Source organism: Hylobates moloch, unplaced genomic scaffold (assembly GCF_009828535.3).
Source record: "Hylobates moloch isolate HMO894 unplaced genomic scaffold, HMol_V3 SCAFFOLD_19, whole genome shotgun sequence".
In the NCBI taxonomy this organism is placed as follows: Eukaryota; Metazoa; Chordata; class Mammalia; order Primates; family Hylobatidae; genus Hylobates; species Hylobates moloch.
Window position 1 is genome coordinate 47867042 of NW_026652294.1, and position 18483 is coordinate 47885524.

The window sequence follows — 18483 nt, forward strand, 5'->3', positions numbered from 1 at the left end:
TACTCGGGGAGGCTGAGGCAGGAGAATTGCTTGAACCCAGGAGTTTGAGACCAGCCTGGACAACATGGTCTCAAACTCTTGGGCTCTCCTCCTGAGCGGAGGTTGCAGTGAGCCCAGATCACGCCACTGCACTCCAACCTAGGCAACATGACAGAGGCTGACTCCATCTCAAAAAAAAAAAAAAAAATACGTAGGAAACATTATTGTGTTATGATATGTCATTTATTTTTCAATGCATCCAAATTCCTCACATTTCAAAAAGAAGGGATTCTTCTAAGTGTTCATGCTGGATCTTACTGGCTTCTAGTTTGAGATCTGGTTGGTAATGTATTAATTAATTTAACACTTTTGTGTAGCTTGGTAGGGAAAGGAGGTTGGTGGGCACTCTGAGAGGCACATTGCCAGCTTCCAAGGACCTTTCCAAGGGGCAGCTCCAGGGCCCCTGCCCTTTCTCTCTCTCTCTCTCCCTGAGGCAGGGGGCTGAAGATGTGGCCAAGGAGAGCTTCAGGCTGTGTCTCCATTGGTAACTGCCTTTGTTGCACATTTCCAGATAACCACAACTGGAAATCTCTCCTGTTGGGACATGAATTCTTTTTCCTTTAAGAAGGGCAATAGAAGCAAGTGGTGATCCCAGGCAGTAATGCCTGCAGCCCAGAGACTGCATTCTCATGAGGCTGATCAATCCTTGCGCAGAGTTGTCCCTGGCAACACAACATCCATCAGAAATCACAGCACATACAGGGTTATTGTGTGGAGGCCATTCCAAGAGCCCGAGATCTGTGTGGGAGGCAGCTGAGCTGCAAGATCTAGGGGGCGAGGGCTGACCTCCAAGTCTGAGGACAATGACTTCTGGGGCAGGCAGGTGTCTAGACCTGCAAGATCTAGGTGTGAGGGGACTGATCTTCAAGTCTGAGGGCAGTGACTTCTGGGTCAGACAGGTATCTGGGATACTAGGAAGGGGAGAGAAATGTTGCCAGGAGGGTAGGCAGGGCTTGCTGGCATTGGAATGAGGCACCAGAGTAGCAGGGAATTCTTCTGGGATTATGACTGGGCCTGGTGGTGAGCAGGAGTATGTCTGCCATTAAGATATTTATGCACTGTCTCACGAGTCAGAGAACTAGCCTGGCTTCCCCCCGCTTGAGGCATCAAATCTTCCTGCTTGAGGATTTCAAACTTTCAGCTGTTGTTTCATCTGGGTTCAGTGCCCTTCTACACTCAGTTCTTGGCATGACTTATTCTGTTCTGAGTATCTTAGTAGGTGACCTCCTCCCTTACTAGCAAGTCTCCCAACCATATTACTAATTCGGAGGATGAAAGGAGTTTGGCTTTCATTTTGCCAGTTGAATTTGAATTTCATGACTATGATAGACTCAAAATATGCACCTTAGTGTGGTCCTTGTACCACTTGCATTAGAATCACCTGGAGGGAGGGGTGTCGAAGGCCATCCCAGACTTAGTGAATTACAGGTTCTGGGGTGGGACTTAGAGATCTTCAAACCCTCCAGGATGATCTGACGTTGAAGATCTGACGTTTGGGACCCACTAATGCAGGAGACACACGGACGCATCTGTTTGTTGCCTTGGTCCTTTCTTGTGGTGGGTGGGAAGTGCAGAGGGGCAAGGACTACAGGGGAAGGGGGAACTCTCCCTATGTGCCAGTGCTTCTGCCAGCCAACCCAGGTTCACAGAAGATAAATGCACAATGGGCATTGCCATCCCAGGAAGCTCATTCTAAGTGAGAATTTACCTCTAGAAGTCACTTTACCTCTCTGAGCCTCAGATATTGCCTCTCTAAAAATAAGCAGTTAATACTAGATAAGTTCTAAGCTCTAAGAACTCGTGGCCAGGCGCGGTGGCTCACGCCTGTAATCCCAGTACTTTGGGAGGCTGGGGCCGGCAGATCACGAGGTCAAGAGACCGAGACCATCCTGGCCAACATGGTGAAACCCCGTCTCTACTAAAAATACAAAAATTAGCTGGGCGTGGTGGCGCGTGCCTGTAATCCCAGCTACTCGGGAGGCTGAGGCAGGAGAATCACTTTAACCCCGGAGGCGGAGGTTGCAGGGAACCCAGATGACGGCACTGCACTCCAGCCTGGCGACAGAGCGAGACTCCGTCTCAAACAAACAAAAAAACTAGTAACAGAGTTAGTTCAGGATAGGATGTGGTAGTGTGGTAGTCAGGTGGGGGAAGTACATAATGGGGGAAACTGGGAATTTGCCTTTTTAAATCAATGTCTGCAGTTGGATGGAGACAGATATGTCTGATGGCCCTCTAAAATGCAAATCGAGTGAATTTGCCCAGGGGGATACCCCTGATTCTCCGAGCCTCAGTCACCCCACCTCAACCCCCAGCCCTCGTCTCAAGGGCACTTGTTGCTGCTAGACTGCAGGAAGAGGAAATTAAGAAGTGCAAAGAGCTGGGGACAGTGTGCAGCCCCGTTGGGAGAGTGAAGCTCTTATCCCTCTCACCTGGGGCTCTTCCAGGTAACCCTCCCCACCACTCCTCAACCTAGCTCCAAGGGCGGTGGCCCCTTTAACAGACCTGACAATTCGCTCACCCATTTCCGCGGCCTCACCTCGGCGCGCGGTAGAACTGGATTGGTTAGGCCTGGCGTGCCGTTTGCTCCGCCCCCGCGCCCTCTGGTTGGCGGCGGCGGCCGCGGGCGCGGGGCGGGTCCGCCGGCGGGGCGGGGCGGCGTGTGCCCGGGGGCGGGCGGGCGGCAGGGCGGCGGGACCGCGGCCGGTTCCCCAGCCGAAGCCGGAGTCGCGGCAGCCGGGAGCACGGGCGCCGGCATAGTACAATGAGGCAGCCAGAGGATCTTGGGTGAGCAGTCTCGGGGCCAGGCGGGGGCGGTGGAGGGAGCGCCCCGCGGATAAGGCCCGCGCTGGGCGCGAATCGACCCCGCGGGCTTCAGAGTACCGGTCGGGTCCGGCGGCCCTTGGCGTGGCGGGGCTCGGCCCCCCACCCCGCTGTCACGGTTTGGGTATTGACGGGGACGCCCACCCGCGACGCCCCCGGGCGATCCCTCCTTCGGGGCCCCGCCGGATGGCTCGGGCTCGACTCCGGCGGGAGGAGCTGCCGGCCCCGTCCCCTCAGCCTGCAGTCTCCGGCCCCGGGCAGGGAGGCACCGTCACGCGCAAACTAGAGGAAAACGGCTTGCAATTTTATGAATGGGGCCCCGGGTTCTTGCCGCCCCCCTTACAGGCGACGCGAAATGCTCGGAAGTCGAGAACCGCAGTTACTTTACTCGAATCTGTCAGAGGTTGTCTGCGCCCCGGTGGTTTTTCTCCAACTCCTGGAGAACGCGGGTGGCGGTGGAGTGGTTTGTGTGCTTTAGCAGGGAGGCAGCGGTGGAGTGGTTTGTGTGCTTTAGCAGGGAGGCAGCGGCGTGCCGAAATCCGGGGGATCAGAAGGTTAACAAGTGACATTGGGCTGAGGCCTAGCGCCAGGTGCCCTGCGGGGAGGCGGTGTGGCCGTGGACGCCGTCGCTGCTGGCTGCTGAGCACGGAAACCATACGGTGGGACCGGGGAAGGCGGGGAACGGCTGGCCACATTGCACCACACGCTGCCTAGAGCGTACGGCTGCCATGGGAGTTGGTGCAGGGGAGTCTTCCCCTTTTTAAAACGATTTTTGGAAAACTTGGCCCCTCAGTGGGTTGATAGTTACTTAAACCATCGGTTGTTATGGTTACAGGACGTCAAATGTAAGGGCAAAGTCTGTTTCCACCCTCGCTCTTTCTCCAGAGGTATGAAGTACTTTGTCACTGTATTTTACAGACACTGCCCAGGGAGGACATCGTTTTTTAGAGTTGAGGGAAAATCGTGGGCTCCTTGAGGGCAGGGCTCCTGCCACATTCACTTTTGAAGTGCCAGCGTCTTCACACCATCACCACTCTGCACATGCATTAAAAGGAATGAGCCTTTTACATGTTTTGAGGATTCTCAGAGGGTTCAAAGGAGTCATTTCAGGAACCAGGTGTAAGCTGGAGGGGAAACAACGAGTGAATTTTATATGGAAAACAATAAGGAAAAATGGAGGGCAGGTTATCCTTGAAGTCTGGAGTATGGGGCGTTTGAGTAGTCTAGGTTTGTGAGTCTTAGAGCTGGGTCACACAGAGACGCTTGTCTCATATTGGAAGAATGAAACTGCCATTTCTGTTAGCTCTTACCCAGCCCATAAGCAATATTCTTTCAGATTCTCCCCAAAAATGGTAGTTGGTCTAAAGTTATGGAAAACAAGCCTCCTGAGGTGATGTGGATAGAGTGGGATTTTGCCATATCATTTCTTTCTTTTTTTTCTGGGCCCCTTTGGGAGTGTGAAGGCTTGGAGGGAGAGGATGTGGAGGGCTCTGGGTGAACTGAACTTGCCTGCATGTTTATCTCCAGTAAAAGGCACTGTGCCCCAGAGGAAGGAGATTAACAAATTGATTCAGATCAGAAGATAGTGGTAATTGAGTCTACTGACAAGCAACCCAGGGGCTGGGACAGACGAGGAGGGAGGAAAAATTCAGGAGTTTGGTTTGGGCTGATTGTTGGAGGTTTGAAGAGCAAGTTATGTCATCGTGTGAGAAGATTAGACACAGCATATACCAAACATAATGTTCATTATTAGAGATTATGTTAGAATGCTTCTGGAGAAGAAGCAGGAAAGATTAGGCTTTTAGATAGAATAAATATGTAGCATATTTTGGACAAAAAGCAGTTGCCTGGAGTCAAAAAAGAAATTATTTATTAAAATACTAATAATTTTGCTGTATGCCAGAAACCACTAGACATTATAGATATGATGGAGGGTTTTTTTGTTTTTAAAGGATGAAGAGTTTGTTTCTGTATGCCATATTAGTTGCCTTTCCTTCAAGTCAAAAGCTCCTGTTTTCTGGAAGGTTTTCTGAATCTGTTGAGGAAAGAGGGGAAAACTGCACAGTTTATTACTTAATATGAGAGCAGAGCAATGGGGAAATTCTCCTCACTGTAGATTACTTTCAGTATCAAACTGAATCTTCAAAGACCAGTTTTCTGTGTCAGGTTCAATATAAAATTATATTAATCCTCACGTCTGTTGACTGGTATCTTTTGATGGAAAGTGCCTGTTCTTTCTTTTTTTCCATTTATCAATTCATTCATTCAGAGTTAGGAAGTTCATTAAACACACACTGTCTCTTGTTCTCTAGGTGTTTCTAGTTCATTTTCTTTGCCTGAATATCCCTCAGGGTCTACTTTCTTCTGTCTGATCCTTATCTCCTGAAGGTCTCCTTGGGAATTGCTGAGGTCACAGGGAATGCTTATTCTTTGATTCTGTCCCAAGGCAGAAGACTAGTATAGAAAAGAGAGCATTGTTGAGTTCCAACTCAGCCAGTTACTGTTTTCTGCCCCTTATGTGTATATCCTCTCCAGTCCTAGAGCAGCTCTCTAAGGGAGATGTGATAGCCTCATTTTACAGAAGAGGAAACCGAGGCTCAGAGCAAATCAGTAACTTGCCCAAGGTGACAAGCTGGTTAGATGGTGGAGCAAGAATGTCAGTCTAGGACATTGATTCAAAAAACGTGCTTTTTTGGGCCAGGCACAGTGGCTCACATCTTGTAATTACAGTACTTTGGGAGGCCAAGGCAAGAGGATTACCTGAGGCCAGGAGTTTGAGACCATCCTGGATGACAGAGTAAGACCCTGTGTCCAAGCAAACAAAACATGCTTTTTCCATTGTACCACGTTGTTTTTCCCTGGAGAGAAATGGCAGTTTATTAGAGATGTCTCTTGCAGTGCCCTCTTGAGTGGACATGTTCAGAGTGATCAGGTTCAGAGATGTTCAGAGAATTGCTGCACTAATGAGCTCCTGTGCTCCTGCTGGAGCCAGAGTTAGATGCCGGTGTCTGTCTCTGCCAACTGCAGTTTTGAGTAATTCACGAGGCTGTTGGGAAATCTTTTACTGCCATGGAAAGGTGACTGGACTGGCTGGGTCTGTATCCTTGTGCTCTGCCTACCAGCTCTGTGACCTTAAGGGTAAATTACTTCTCTTTCTGTGTACCTCAGTTTCTTTGTCTGTAAAGTGGGAAAATATTCCCATTTCAACAATGCTAAGACAGTGTAATTTATGTAATGTTAACATTCCTGGGGAAAAAAAGCATCTTGTATGGGGTCTTAGACTGGTAGTCGGCAGTGGCTTCCTTTTCCGGCACATAAAATAACAGTGTGTCTTATAGTCAATGGTCTTAGATGAACTAGGGTAGTATATTATTTATGGGTAGTTGTAAGAATTAAATGAGATCACTCATGTCCCTGGTTCTAGTGAGCACTCAATAACAAGTCATGCTGTCCACTGACAGGATGAATGGTTAACTGGGAAAAGCTGGGAAGCATCTTGTAAGATTTGCCACTCAACGCCCAGGCAATAATCCATGATTTGTGGCTGGAGGAACATTTTCCAATTTGCCTAGAGCGCTATCCTTTGGCTGACTCTTGTCCCTGTGAGAAGCATTAACTTCAGGAGCTAACGAGCCATGGACAAACAGCTCCCTTTGTCTTCCTATTCATTAAAGTCTTTGTCAACTTTAAATCCCAAGTTTAAAGTAAATATTGTAATAAGAAGACTGGAAGCCCACGCTGTTGTGAATATTCTTACATGTGAGTTTTAAAGCAACTCATAGGTTATACAAGATTTTGTGTTGCTCCTTTCCAAACTCTTTATAATGCTTAATTACACTGTGTGAAATGTCCATGAAACACCATTAATGAGAGGGATGCTGGGAGGTCATGAAAGTTCAGAAGCCGTTGACTGGCATTGGTGAGGTGGAGAGAACACTAGACTTTGAGTCAGGAGGCTACAGTCCTGACAGTTTCACCTGTCATCCCCACTTCACCATCAGAAACATATTTCCCAATGGCTGCATGGATCACCCAAAATTGCACTGGGCAGCGAGGCAGGATACCAGCTGCACATCACTTCACTAATTTGGACTTTTAAAAGACTCTCTTCCAGGACAGGGTGCTGTGGCTTATGCCTGTAATCCCAGCAATTTGGGAGGCCAAGGCAGGCAGATCACCTGAGGTCAGGAGTTCAAGACCGGCCTGGCTCTATTAAAAATACAAAAAGTAGCTGGGCATGGTGGCACATGCCTGTAGTCCCAGCTACTTGGGACTGAATCAGGAGAATCGCTTGAACCTGGGAGGTGGAGGTTGCAGTGAGCCGAGGTCACACCACTGCACTCTAGCCTGGGTGACAGAGCGAGACTCTGTCTCAAAAAAAAAAAAGAGTCTGTCTTCCAAAATGAAGAGGTGATTTCTTAGTGCCATCCCCCACTGCCAGCGTCTCGTAGATTATATGAGTTTATGAATCTAAGAATCTGAGAAATTAAATGATTGAAAGAAAATGATTGTCTTCAGGACTTTTGAAGTCTCAGGTGTTTGTGATAGTGCTTTGAGAACCAAAACAATAGGCAGGTGATAACAATATAAATAACTATCATTTACGGGGAATCATGTGCCAGGCACTGTTCCTACCTTTAAACTTTACACCACCCTATGAATAGTAGATACTATTATCAATCTTATTTTAAGATGAGAAAACTGAGGCTCAGAAAGGTTAAATAACTTTCCAAGATTATACAGCAAGGTCAAGGACTGATACCTGGGCCTAGAATGCTGGCTTATGTTGCTCCCCACTGGATGCCTGAAACCGTGGATAGTACTAAACCCTATATACGCCATGTTTTTTTCCTATGCAAATATACCTATAATAAAGTTTAATACATAAATTAGACACAGTAAGAGATTAACAATAATAACTAATAAAATAGAACAGTTGGGCCGGGTGTGGTGGCTCACACCTGTAATCCCAGCACTTTGGGAAGCTGAGACGGGTGGATTGCCTGAGCTCAGGAGTTCCAGACCAGCCTGGGCAACATGGTGAAACCCCATCTCTACCAAAATGCAAAAAATTAGCCAGGCATGGTGGCGTGCACCTGTAGTTCCAGCTACTCAGGAGGTTGAGGCAGGAGAATCGCTTGAACCCGGGAGGCAGAGGTTGCAGTGAGCCAAGATTGCACCATTGCACTCTAGCCTGGGTGACAGAGTGAGACTCCGTGTAAAAAAAAAAAAAAAAAAAGAAGAACGGTTACAACAACCACAAACCACATATTGTTCACAATTTTCGGAGATAGAAGATTCGTTCTTAACACAGATCTTAGCAACCTCAGTACAAGATGTTTTTCCTTTCCTAAGTTGTGAAGTTTGACTTTTTCACTTAAAGGAAGCACTTTACAGCTTCACTTTGGCATATCCAAATTGCCAGCATCATTAATCTCATGCTTTGGGGCTATTACTAAGTAAAATAAGGGTTACTTGAACACAAGAACTGTAATATTGTGAAGGTTGATCTGATAACTGAGACAACTAAAGGTGACTAACGAGTAGGTAGTGCCTACGGCTTGGATCTGCTGGACAAAGGGAGGATTCACATCCTAGGCAGGATGGGATTGGACAGTGAGAAATTTCATCACACTACCCAGAATGGCATGCAGTTTAAAATTTGCAAATTGTTTATTTCTGCAATTTTCCATTTGATATTTTCAGAACTTGGTTGGCTATGGGTGACTGAAACTGCGGATAAGTGGGGACTACTTGTATTGGGAGAACTTTGTTAAATTTAAAGAATTAACTCTTATGGGAGTTGCAGAAGACTTAAGTCCTTGAAAGGAAAGGCTTTTCTTTGGTGAACAAAAGCCATGTGCCAGGTCACTGTGAGCATAAATGGGACTATTGAGAGAAGAATCTAACCTTTCTGTGTGGAAGCTGGGAGAATGGGAAATGTGGGTGGGCTTTGAAACAACCAGGTAACCTTTGTCTGCTGGATTTGCCTGGAATATTGGTTCTAAGGGCTTTTCCCTAAGAAGATTATTGCAACAAACACATTAAGTGCCTCCCCAGCTTATTCTAACAGTTGAAAGCAGCACTGGGCAAGAGGAGCTGGCTTCAGTCATAAGCTTATTTAGGATTTGAGATTAAAACCTCGTTGGATTGCTCCTGCAAATAACCTTTCAGAATCCCAATATGCATTTTATAAGTTTCATTTCTCTTGCTATTCAAAGCTGACATAAGCTGGCTTGTTTTCTTATTCAATTTTCAGTCCTTTCTTGGACCTCATGCTGTCTTTTGGGCTGTATTCTTATAGATGGTTGTATTTATTATTTTAGGCTCGAAATAGAGAATTTAAAAATCTTTTTACTGAAAGGATTGACTGAACAATGATTGTCATTCAGCAAGTATTTGAGCATCTACCAGGGCCAAGTGTTGTGCTTGGCACTGGAAATCTGATGGGGAGCAAAACAGATGTGGTTCCTTCCTGCACAAAGCACGTTATCTAGTCTAGACAACAAACAAGTCAATAGACATATGCATCATATATATTGGATTGTAATGTATGTAAAATCTCCTTCCTCTGAAGGAAAAGAACAGGGCACCAAGAAAGAAAAGGAAGAAACCAGCAACTGGGGGTCTTGGGCAGAGCATTTCAAGAGAGGGAGCAACGTGGATGTCTGGCTGCTGTGCAGAGGGGCAGAGAGGGGAATATGGGAAGGGCAGGCTCAGAAGGTGCCAGTCTGCAGAGGACATGTCACAAGGCAGCATAGTGTAGCAGGGAGAGCAGAAGCTTGGCAACCAGACACTGCTCGAGGGGCCTCCGGAAGTTTCTTAAGCTCTTTTGCCTCACTTTCCCACCTCCAAGAAGCTTTGAGGGTTGAATGAGCCTTGAGAGCCATGCCTGGCATGTACAGAAAGGACTGTGGGTAGGGTTTGCTGACTCTCAGGGCTGTGGGGAACTTGACTTCGAGTGGATGAGTTTCTCTTCTTAGTCAGCATTTCCCATGATTCCATGTGTAGCATAACCATAGGGCAGAAGGTAAAACTAAGACAGCTGAGTAGGTGTATCCATGGAGGCATTCTAAGGTAGATTATGTTGGACTTTCTGTGGTGTGCTAAGCATTCAGCACCTGTACCTGGGAGACTTGGCCCTACCTGTAGGCATCTCTGTGGTGGGTGCAGTGCTCAGTGTGGAGCAAGGTGGACTGGAAGCAGCTCTTCCTCTGCTCTTGGCTGCAGTTGTTTGCTTTAGTGTTTGGATGCGGCAGGAGATCTTTAGCCTTTTTTCCTGATAAGAGGAGACAGAGACTACTGGCCTTACAGCCAGGTGGTCAAACATGACAACTCGGAGTTGCTGTGTGCAAAACCTGCCTGAACCCCATCTCCAGCGAGATTTGATGATGTTTCCCCATTCAAAGGAACAACCACACCTCAGGACCATACAAGGAGAGGACTTCATAAAACAGGTCACTGGCTTGGGATAGTCAATAAAGTGCTATGAACCCAGCCATATTAAAGTTATAATTATCTTGTAAAGTATGTGTGAGGCCTCATCAAATTTGTATATAATTGACTAACTTTTTCAAAATATCTTTTACTGTGGAATTTTTTTAAAAATACACAAAAGTAAAGAATAATGTAATGGATATCAGGCATCTATTACTCAATTTTGATAATTGTCAACTTTTGCTAACCTTGTTCCAAGATAATTCCACAATGAAGCATTGTTGGTGGATTTTCTGTCACAGTATAAATGTGTCTTTGGACTATAAAATCATTTGGTAGATATTCTAGAGAAAAAAATGCCTGCACACTGCATAATTATAGGGCTGGTGTTAGGTAGTTGAAATTCAGAATCTGAAATGAACATTTAGTGGAAACCTCTTATAGACTTGTCTATGAGAAGTACCCATATAAAATTAAGAGTGCTTTCAAGATGACCAGTTAGTCTATGTATTTACTAAATAGCAACTGTATTGGGCAGTGTGCAAGGTACATTTTTTTTTTTTTTTTTAAAGGCCAGGTGCTGTGGCTTATGCCTGTAATCCCAGCACTTTGGGAGACCGAAGTGGAGAATCACTTGAGGCCAGGAGTTTGAGACCAGCCTAGGCAACACAGTGAGACCCTGCCTCTACAAAAAAAAAAAAAAAAGCCAGACGCAGTGGTACACACCTGTAGTCCTAGCTACTTGGCAGGCTGAGCTGGGAAGAGGATCGCTTGAGCCCAGGAATTCAAGGCTGCTGTGAGCCATGATGGCACCACTGCACCACAGTCTTGGTGACAGAGTGAGACCCTGTCTCTAAAAATCAAACAAACAAAAAAGGACAGTGTTTGTCCACAGTGGCTTTATACAATTATGAGCCCATGATGAAGTCACAGGTTATTTTCAAACATTCTTAGCAAATGAATTTTACACAAAACCCAAACTTTGAAACTGATTAAGAAGCAGTATTTTAGTGGCGTATGTTACTTTAAGTTCAATTTATAGTATTCACTTGTAGCATGAAACAGGACACAAGTTAACTGTATGTTGAATTTCATTTTTATTTTGTAAAGGGGAAATTCAAATCAAACATGCAAACAACCTTGTAGCAGTGCCTCTGTGCATCATAGTACAACAGACCATTAAACATTTGAAAGGTGTTTAGTGCAACTGAGAATTGGAAGCTTTAATTTTAATTAAGCTGAAACCCAAGCTTTAATTTTAATTTAAATAGTTCCATGTGCCCATATTGGACAGTATAGCTCCAAAGTTTATTAAACCACCATTCTCGGTGATAGGATAGAACCCAGCACAAACTAATCTGGGCAACAAATCAAAGGGCACAAGTCGCATGTAGGTTCCAAACTCAGTACATTTTAGAGAAAAGGAGTTTGATTATGTAGTAGAAGGAAGAACTGCCTGGTGGGACTCATGATCTTCCTTTAAGAGCAAGGCTCAAAGACCTGGGGAGTTTTGATTTGATGCTATGATGTCTCCTGGGGCTCAGAATATTATGAAATGAGGAGTGAATCTCTGAGTGAAAAGAACTCAAGCTGCTTGTTGCATTGCGGAATGTCTCTAAGAGGTAGAGAGGTGTCTGTTAAGTGGCTTGTATGAAGGTTTCAGAAGGTAAGATGAGCCCCAGCTTTGGGAGTTGTGTTTGCTGCCAGGAGGGTTTAGAGGCTGCCTCTAGGCAACACCCAGGGGCTCAAAGAAGACAGACGCAGAGAGCATGAGCTGCTGGTCACCTCTCTATCCCCAGAGCATAATAGATGCTTGATAAATGTGTTAAAAGTGGATGACAGTTTCAGGAATAGATTTAGGAGTAAATAAGAGATGGGCTTGAAATTTTTCTAGCAATTCTGAAAAATAGGTGCCAAGGGAAGTGCAGTGCCAGTGAGCTGCAGAGTTTGCTCAGCCTGTGCTTTCTGCCAGAGGTAATTGACATTTCTCCTCACTACAAATGCAAGCTCGACCTCCCTCCGTTCGCCCTTATCTAGTCCTGCACCAAATACTGCTGATTTTTATCTTATAAACGTCTCTTGGATGGTTCTTTTCTCTTAAGCTTCTCTGCCACTGTTCTAGTCTGGTGCAAACAACCATCTTTTTGCTTGGAATACTCCAGCAGCCCCTCACTGACCTGCCCTCATCTACCTCTACTCCTTTCTAATCTCTTCACCACCCAGCAGTCAGAGTGGTCTTTTAAAAATTCCTAACATGGCCGGGCATGGTGGCTCACACCTGTAATCTCAACACTTGGGGAGGCTGAGGTGGGAGGATTGCCTGAGCCCAGGAGTTCGACACCAGCCTGGGCAACACAGTGAGACCCTGTCTACAGAAAAAAAAAAAAAAGAAAAGGAAGAAAAATTAAAATTAGCTGGGTGTGGTGGCCTGTGCCTGTAGTCCCAATTACTCAGGAGACTGAGGTGGGAGGATTGTTTGAACCCAGGAGGTTGAGGCCACAGTGATCTGTGATCACACCACTGCATCCACCCTGGGTGACAGAGACCCTGTCTCAAATAAATAATAAATAATTCTAACATGATCATGTCACATCCTTGCTCAAACTCTCTGAAGGTTTCTTTGTTGCCTGTGGGATAAAATCTACATTCTGAACATGTTTAGGTGCTGTGTGATCTAGCCCCTCCTGCCTTCTCCAGCCTGGGCCTCTGTGTCTCTCCTGGTTTATTGTATTCCAGGCACACTGGCCACCTTTCTCTTCTCAGTTGGAAGGGAGTTAGACGTTTTAGGAGCTGAACCCTCTGCAGGAAACAGCTCTACTCCCTACCTCACCCCCACCCCCATTTTCTCTTGTCCTTTGTAGCACTCATCACAGTTTGTCACTACATATTCTGTTGTAGATACCTGCTTTTCCCCCTTCTTCTAAGAAGGCAGGGACCTTGTTGATTTTGCTCCGCGTTATATACCCAGTACCTAGCTTCGTATCTGACCCATTAAACATGCTGCTTAAATATTTTCGGGGTGAATGAAAGAGTGCAAGCCACATTAGAAAACAAGGGGAAACTCAACTTGAGGAATTCTCTTTAAAACTTGGTTATATGGCTGAGCACAGTGGGTCACGCCTGTAATCCCAGCACTTTGGGAGGCTAAGGTGGGAGGGTCGCTTCAGCCCAGGATTCAAGACCAGCCTGGGCAACATAGGGAGACCTCCCCATCTTTAAATTCTTTACAAAAAATTTAAAAATTAGGCATGGTGGTGTGCATCTGTAGTCCTTCTCAGGGTGCTGAGGTGGGAGGATTGCTTGAGCCTGGGAGGTCCAGGCTGCAGTGAGCCATCATTGTGCCATGCACTCCAGCCTGGGTGACACCTCAAAAACAGACAAAAACAACTTGGATTTATTGGAGAGGTTAAGTAGTTTTTAGAGAATAACCCAGAAGGGAAATGGGGGGAAAGAGTCCACAGGGATCTATCATGAAAACTGTACAGGGGGTTTAGAGCATCCTACAAAAACATGTTCTGAGAAAGCATGTTCCATGCCCTTGTCCCAGACTTGAAAGGCATTTGCCCGTCATGTTGCAAGGATGGGAGTTGAGGCTGATCCTCTTGTCTGGATGGGTTTTCTGCACCCAGCCTCAGGAGGCACTGGCATGAGGCTCCATTTTGAGACCTTAAGGTTGGAGTCTTCCATATACAGCCCACAGCCAGGGGCGCAGTAGTCTTCCGCTCTTCCTGGAGGGTAGGGATTCTGCCCTGCTCATATTTGCACCTTTCTCCTCCCTCTGACCTCCCTCACTGCCATCAGCAAACTAGAGTACTTTGCCTGTGGGGAGTGTTTGCCAAGTGTTTCTGAGTAGACCCCGGTACTACCTGGTGGACACTAAAGAGGGCTCTAGGCAGTAGTAAGAGGGAATTCTGGTTGTACCTTGTGCAGGGGAGGCTTCCTGCTGTTGCTGGATTCCCTGTTGGAAAGAAGCTGGGCAGCTGTGTTTACACAGAGATGGGGAGGCTTCCCCCTTCTCTGTCTTCCTGAGGGCTACTTCCAGATGAGTGGGGGAGCCTGCCAGTGCTCATCAGGTCCACCTGACATGTCATAAGGAAAAAGGAGAAACCTGGGTCTTCCCCGGGAACTTTGAAGTTATGAATAGGAAATCGAAGTATTTGATGCCAAGATAATGTTCTTTTGGAAGGAAGGGACTGGTTCCCCAGACCAGCACCTCTGGTAACCAGAGGATTGTTTTGTGAAGACTAGAGTGATGCGTTTTCTGGGAGACTGCAAGTTAAGAAGGCTTTAAGCTTTATATTAATTAGAAATTTGTATTAATGTATAGTAATTAGAGAAAAGGCTACAGGAAAATCACAGAATCGGATAATGAGGAGACCCGTGTGACTTAGTAGCATTCTAGGTACCAAAGTGGTGCCTCGGAACTCTCGAGTGGAAACTAGCACCAAAGCTGATTGGGAACACCAGTAAGGGAGGGGCTCCGGTATCTGTAAGTTCATGCCTGAGCGTGAGCAGCTCATGTCCCATGTGCTGGAAACCTTAACAGCACAGGCAGGCAAATACCATCTGGTGGTTGTTAGGATTGGAGTTAGAGCAAAGTACTATGGGGTACACCTAGCCCCCAAAGAAAATCCTGTAAGTGATTTACTCTGTGTGCCCTGATCATGGAAACCTGGTGGAAAGCATTTCCTTTTATGATGGAAAGGGGAAAGCTGGGCCTGGTGGCTCAAGCCTGTAATCCCAGCACTTTGGGAGGCTGAGTCAGGTGGATCCCTTGAGTTCAGGAGTTCAAGACCAGCCTGGGCAACATGGTGAAACCCAGTCTCTACAAAATAAAAAACAAAACCAAAAATTAGCTGGGCATGGTGATGTGCACCTGTGGTCTCTGCTACTTAGGAGGCTGAGGTGGGAGGATTGCTTGAGCTTGGGAGGCAGAGGTTGCAGTGAGCCAAGATGGTGCCACTGCACTCTAGCCCAGGCAAAAAGTGAGAGGGGAGCAAGTTATGTTGTTGTAGGATGCTGCCTGCCAGACCGAGACGACAGTGTTATTTTCCATAGACAGATTTTAAAGTAGGCCTCCGGCAGGTGTAGTAGACCGTGCAGATGTTTGTATAAGGTGAAGTCTATTACAAGTGGACCATGTGGTAAACTCTAACCCTACCTTGCTGATAATTTTACATCTGAGAGCAGGTAGAGGGAAGTGTGTGTGTTGGACTTAATGATGACAAATGAGGAAAAGCCGTCCAGAGGGCAATGGAGCTTGTGACTGAGGCTGGGAAGTAAGCACAGAGCTCTTGTTCAGGCAGGCCGGCTGGCACCTGCTCACTAAAGTTGCTCACTAACGGCTGAGCATTTCCTACCTTCTATTATTGTTTCCTTTGATAAAAATGATGGAAATGCTCCCACTTAACCTGGAGCAGCAGCCATCTTGGTATCCTCAGTGCCCGGATGTGTGTTAGAAGTGACTGCTTGACAGTTAGTCCCTGACAGTGGCTGATCTGATGTGGCCATCCCAATTTCCTATCCACCTCACCTACAGTTGGGAGCAGAAACTGCTGTAGGAAGCCTGGCAGGAGCTGCCCTCAGGGATTGAGCCTCTTTGCCTGGCTAAGTTCAGGGGCAAGATCGAAATGGAAAATAAGTCAGTAGCTGAAAACTCATGGGAAAGGAATTGCTTTTGTTTTAATTTCCCAGGGTAGGCTAATGTCTGTGGGGATACGGTGAGTGGTATTCGATCCTGATGGGGTAGGTTAATAGTGAAGCAGGAACATTAATTTTTTTTTAAGGCTAAAACTCCCAGCAGAAATGGCTATTGATCATGCTCTGAGCCAGAAACCAAACTCATTTGGTCAGCCTAGCTTTTGTCTTAAGGCTGACCGTGATCATTGTTCAGAGGAGCCCTAATAGCCTGAAGTGAATTTTATTTCAGGGAGTACTAAAATCTTAGGGAAGAGAAAAAACACATCTTGAGTTTAGTTTTTGAGTTAGATAATAGAGTTGTTTTGGCAGCAAGTGTAGCAAGTGCAGGGCCCAGAATTTTCTGGGGTGGATGGTTAAGAGGTCCTTCCAGAAGTCTGTATGATTTTTTAGTGCCAAAGTGTTAATCTCAAAGAATAAAATTGAAAACAAATTATATATATATATACATATATATATATTTGTTGACCCACAGCTCCAAAGAAGCCTTCCAGAAATTGCAAATTTCACTATTTCTAAAACTTAGCTTTCTTTTTTTTTTTTTTTTTTTTTTTGAGCTTTCTTTTTTTTTTTTTTGAGACGGAGTCTCGCTCTGTCGCCCAGGCTGGAGTGTAGTGGCGCAATCTCGGCTCACTGCAAGCTCCGCCTCCCGGGTTCACGCCATTCTCCTGCCTCAGCCTCTCCGAGTAGCTGGGACTACAGGCGCCCGCCACCACGCCCGGCTAATTTTTTGTATTTTTAGTAGAGACGGGGTTTCACCGTGGTCTTGATCTCCTGACCTCGTGATCCACCCACCTCGGCCTCCCAAAGTGCTGGGATTATAAGCGTGAGCCACCGCGCCCGGCCTAGCTTTCTTATGGTCTATAAGCATTTTAGCCGTTTTGTGGGATCTGTCCCAGAACTGAACCATTAGCCTCCATTTTCCCTCTCAGAACTGCCTTCCAGCTCCTCCTCAGCTCCTTCCCACAGTGCTCCAGTGGAGTGTCCTAGCCTCTCACCCTACACACTGCTGAGTAAGCACAGAGCAGGCTGTACTGTCGATTGGTTAATGTTGAGTGAGGTGGGTGCTTTATTCAAGCTAAGGAAAAGAGGAATTTTTTTAAACGATGTTTTTCTGCTTTAGGAGCTCGTTTATACAAGTGCTTAAGTCAGTATTTAAAGTTGGAATGAGGTTTTGGTTTCCTGTTCTTACAGCAGTAAACAGTAGGTAAGGGGGCAGGTACCTGGGGTCAGCCCTTTAGGTTTTTTCCTTTTTTTTTCTTTGAGACAGAGCCTTGTTCTGTTGCCCAGTCTCAAGTGCAGTGGTGTGATCTCGGCCCACTGCAACCTCCGCCTCCTGGGTTCAAGTGATCCTCCTTCCTCAGCCTCCCAAGTAGCTGGGATTACAGGCATGCACCACCATGCCTGGTTAATTTTTATATTTTTAGTAGAGATGGGGTTTCGCCATGTTGGCCAGGCTCATCTTGAACTCCTGACCTCGAGCAGTCCACCCTCCTTGGCCTCCCAAAGTGCTGGGATTACAGGGGTGAGCCTCGCCCGGCCAGCCCTTTAGTTCTTATTTCTGTCTGTCAATGTGGATACACAGGGACATCTTTTCAAGTGTGATGCTATTGCTAAGGGAGGGAGGGTGCCTGACAGACAAGCAGGAAGCCTACAGTCTGGCATGGGAACCCTCATCTAACCACTGGGATGATTTCAAGCCAAATTCTTTGAGGCCTGATAAAGGGCTTATAAAATAGGCTATACCTGCATTTAGTTAATATGGACTGCTTATCCAGTGATCCCTTCAGCATTCAGCGGATGACACTGCTTAGAAGACAGTGGCTATGCTCGGGGACTGTCACTGGGTAGGTCCAGACACTGGTGAGAGTCAGCCTCCTGTGAATCTTTAAAATGAGGTCCTTACCCATCTTGTGTTTCCTTTTAGGGAAGGTCTTTGAAGAATCTTAAAGCAAGTATTTTAACTCTTTAAGTAGCATTAAGCATGGAAAATTCTTATAAAATAGATTCTTTTCTCCCAAATTAATAGCTTATAAATTAGTGTACCAGTTTTTCTTTTTCTCTCTTGTTCTTTATTATTTCTTATTCTTTCTCTCACTAACATAAAGTACTTAGGTATGTTTTGCAGTTATAGTTTGTTTTTCAGTAGATTGGTTATTTATTGTCTAGAAAGTAATCAGCTGTTTTCCCACTACAGTCTTGGTTCCAGGAGTAAAATTGCTGGCAAAGCTTTGGGAGGCACCAGAAGGCTGTCCTCTTCCTCGAGTGAGATTTCACGTGCTATCTCTGTCTTGCCCAAATGCCCTAGGACCATGCACTCACCATCCAAAGGGATGTAGATTAAAACCCTACTCCTCCTATTCAAAAGAGTGTAATGAATTCTGTACATCTGGGTTTTTTAATCTTGGGGAGGGGGAAGAGAAATATCTGTGTCTCCTTGAAAGTCAAGTGCAAAATCTTTTTTTTTTTTTTTTTTTTTTTTTGTTC

General features: G+C 46.1%; 1 protein-coding gene across 6 annotated transcripts in view; it reads left to right on the forward strand.

Annotated features, from left to right (window-relative positions):
• The first annotated feature begins 2711 nt into the window (after nucleotides 1–2711).
• The window catches only part of TEX2 (testis expressed 2), a 124012-nt gene continuing 108240 nt past the window's right edge, over nucleotides 2712–18483 (forward strand). For 5 of the 6 annotated variants that reach the window (XM_032138162.2, XM_058431658.1, XM_032138163.2 and 2 more), the window contains exon 1: nucleotides 2712–2826. The gene's annotated coding sequence lies outside the window, so the exon portion shown is untranslated. Of the gene's footprint in view, nucleotides 2827–3004; nucleotides 3266–18483 lie in introns of those variants that run through there. The other variant, XM_058431655.1, reaches the window with a different exon arrangement.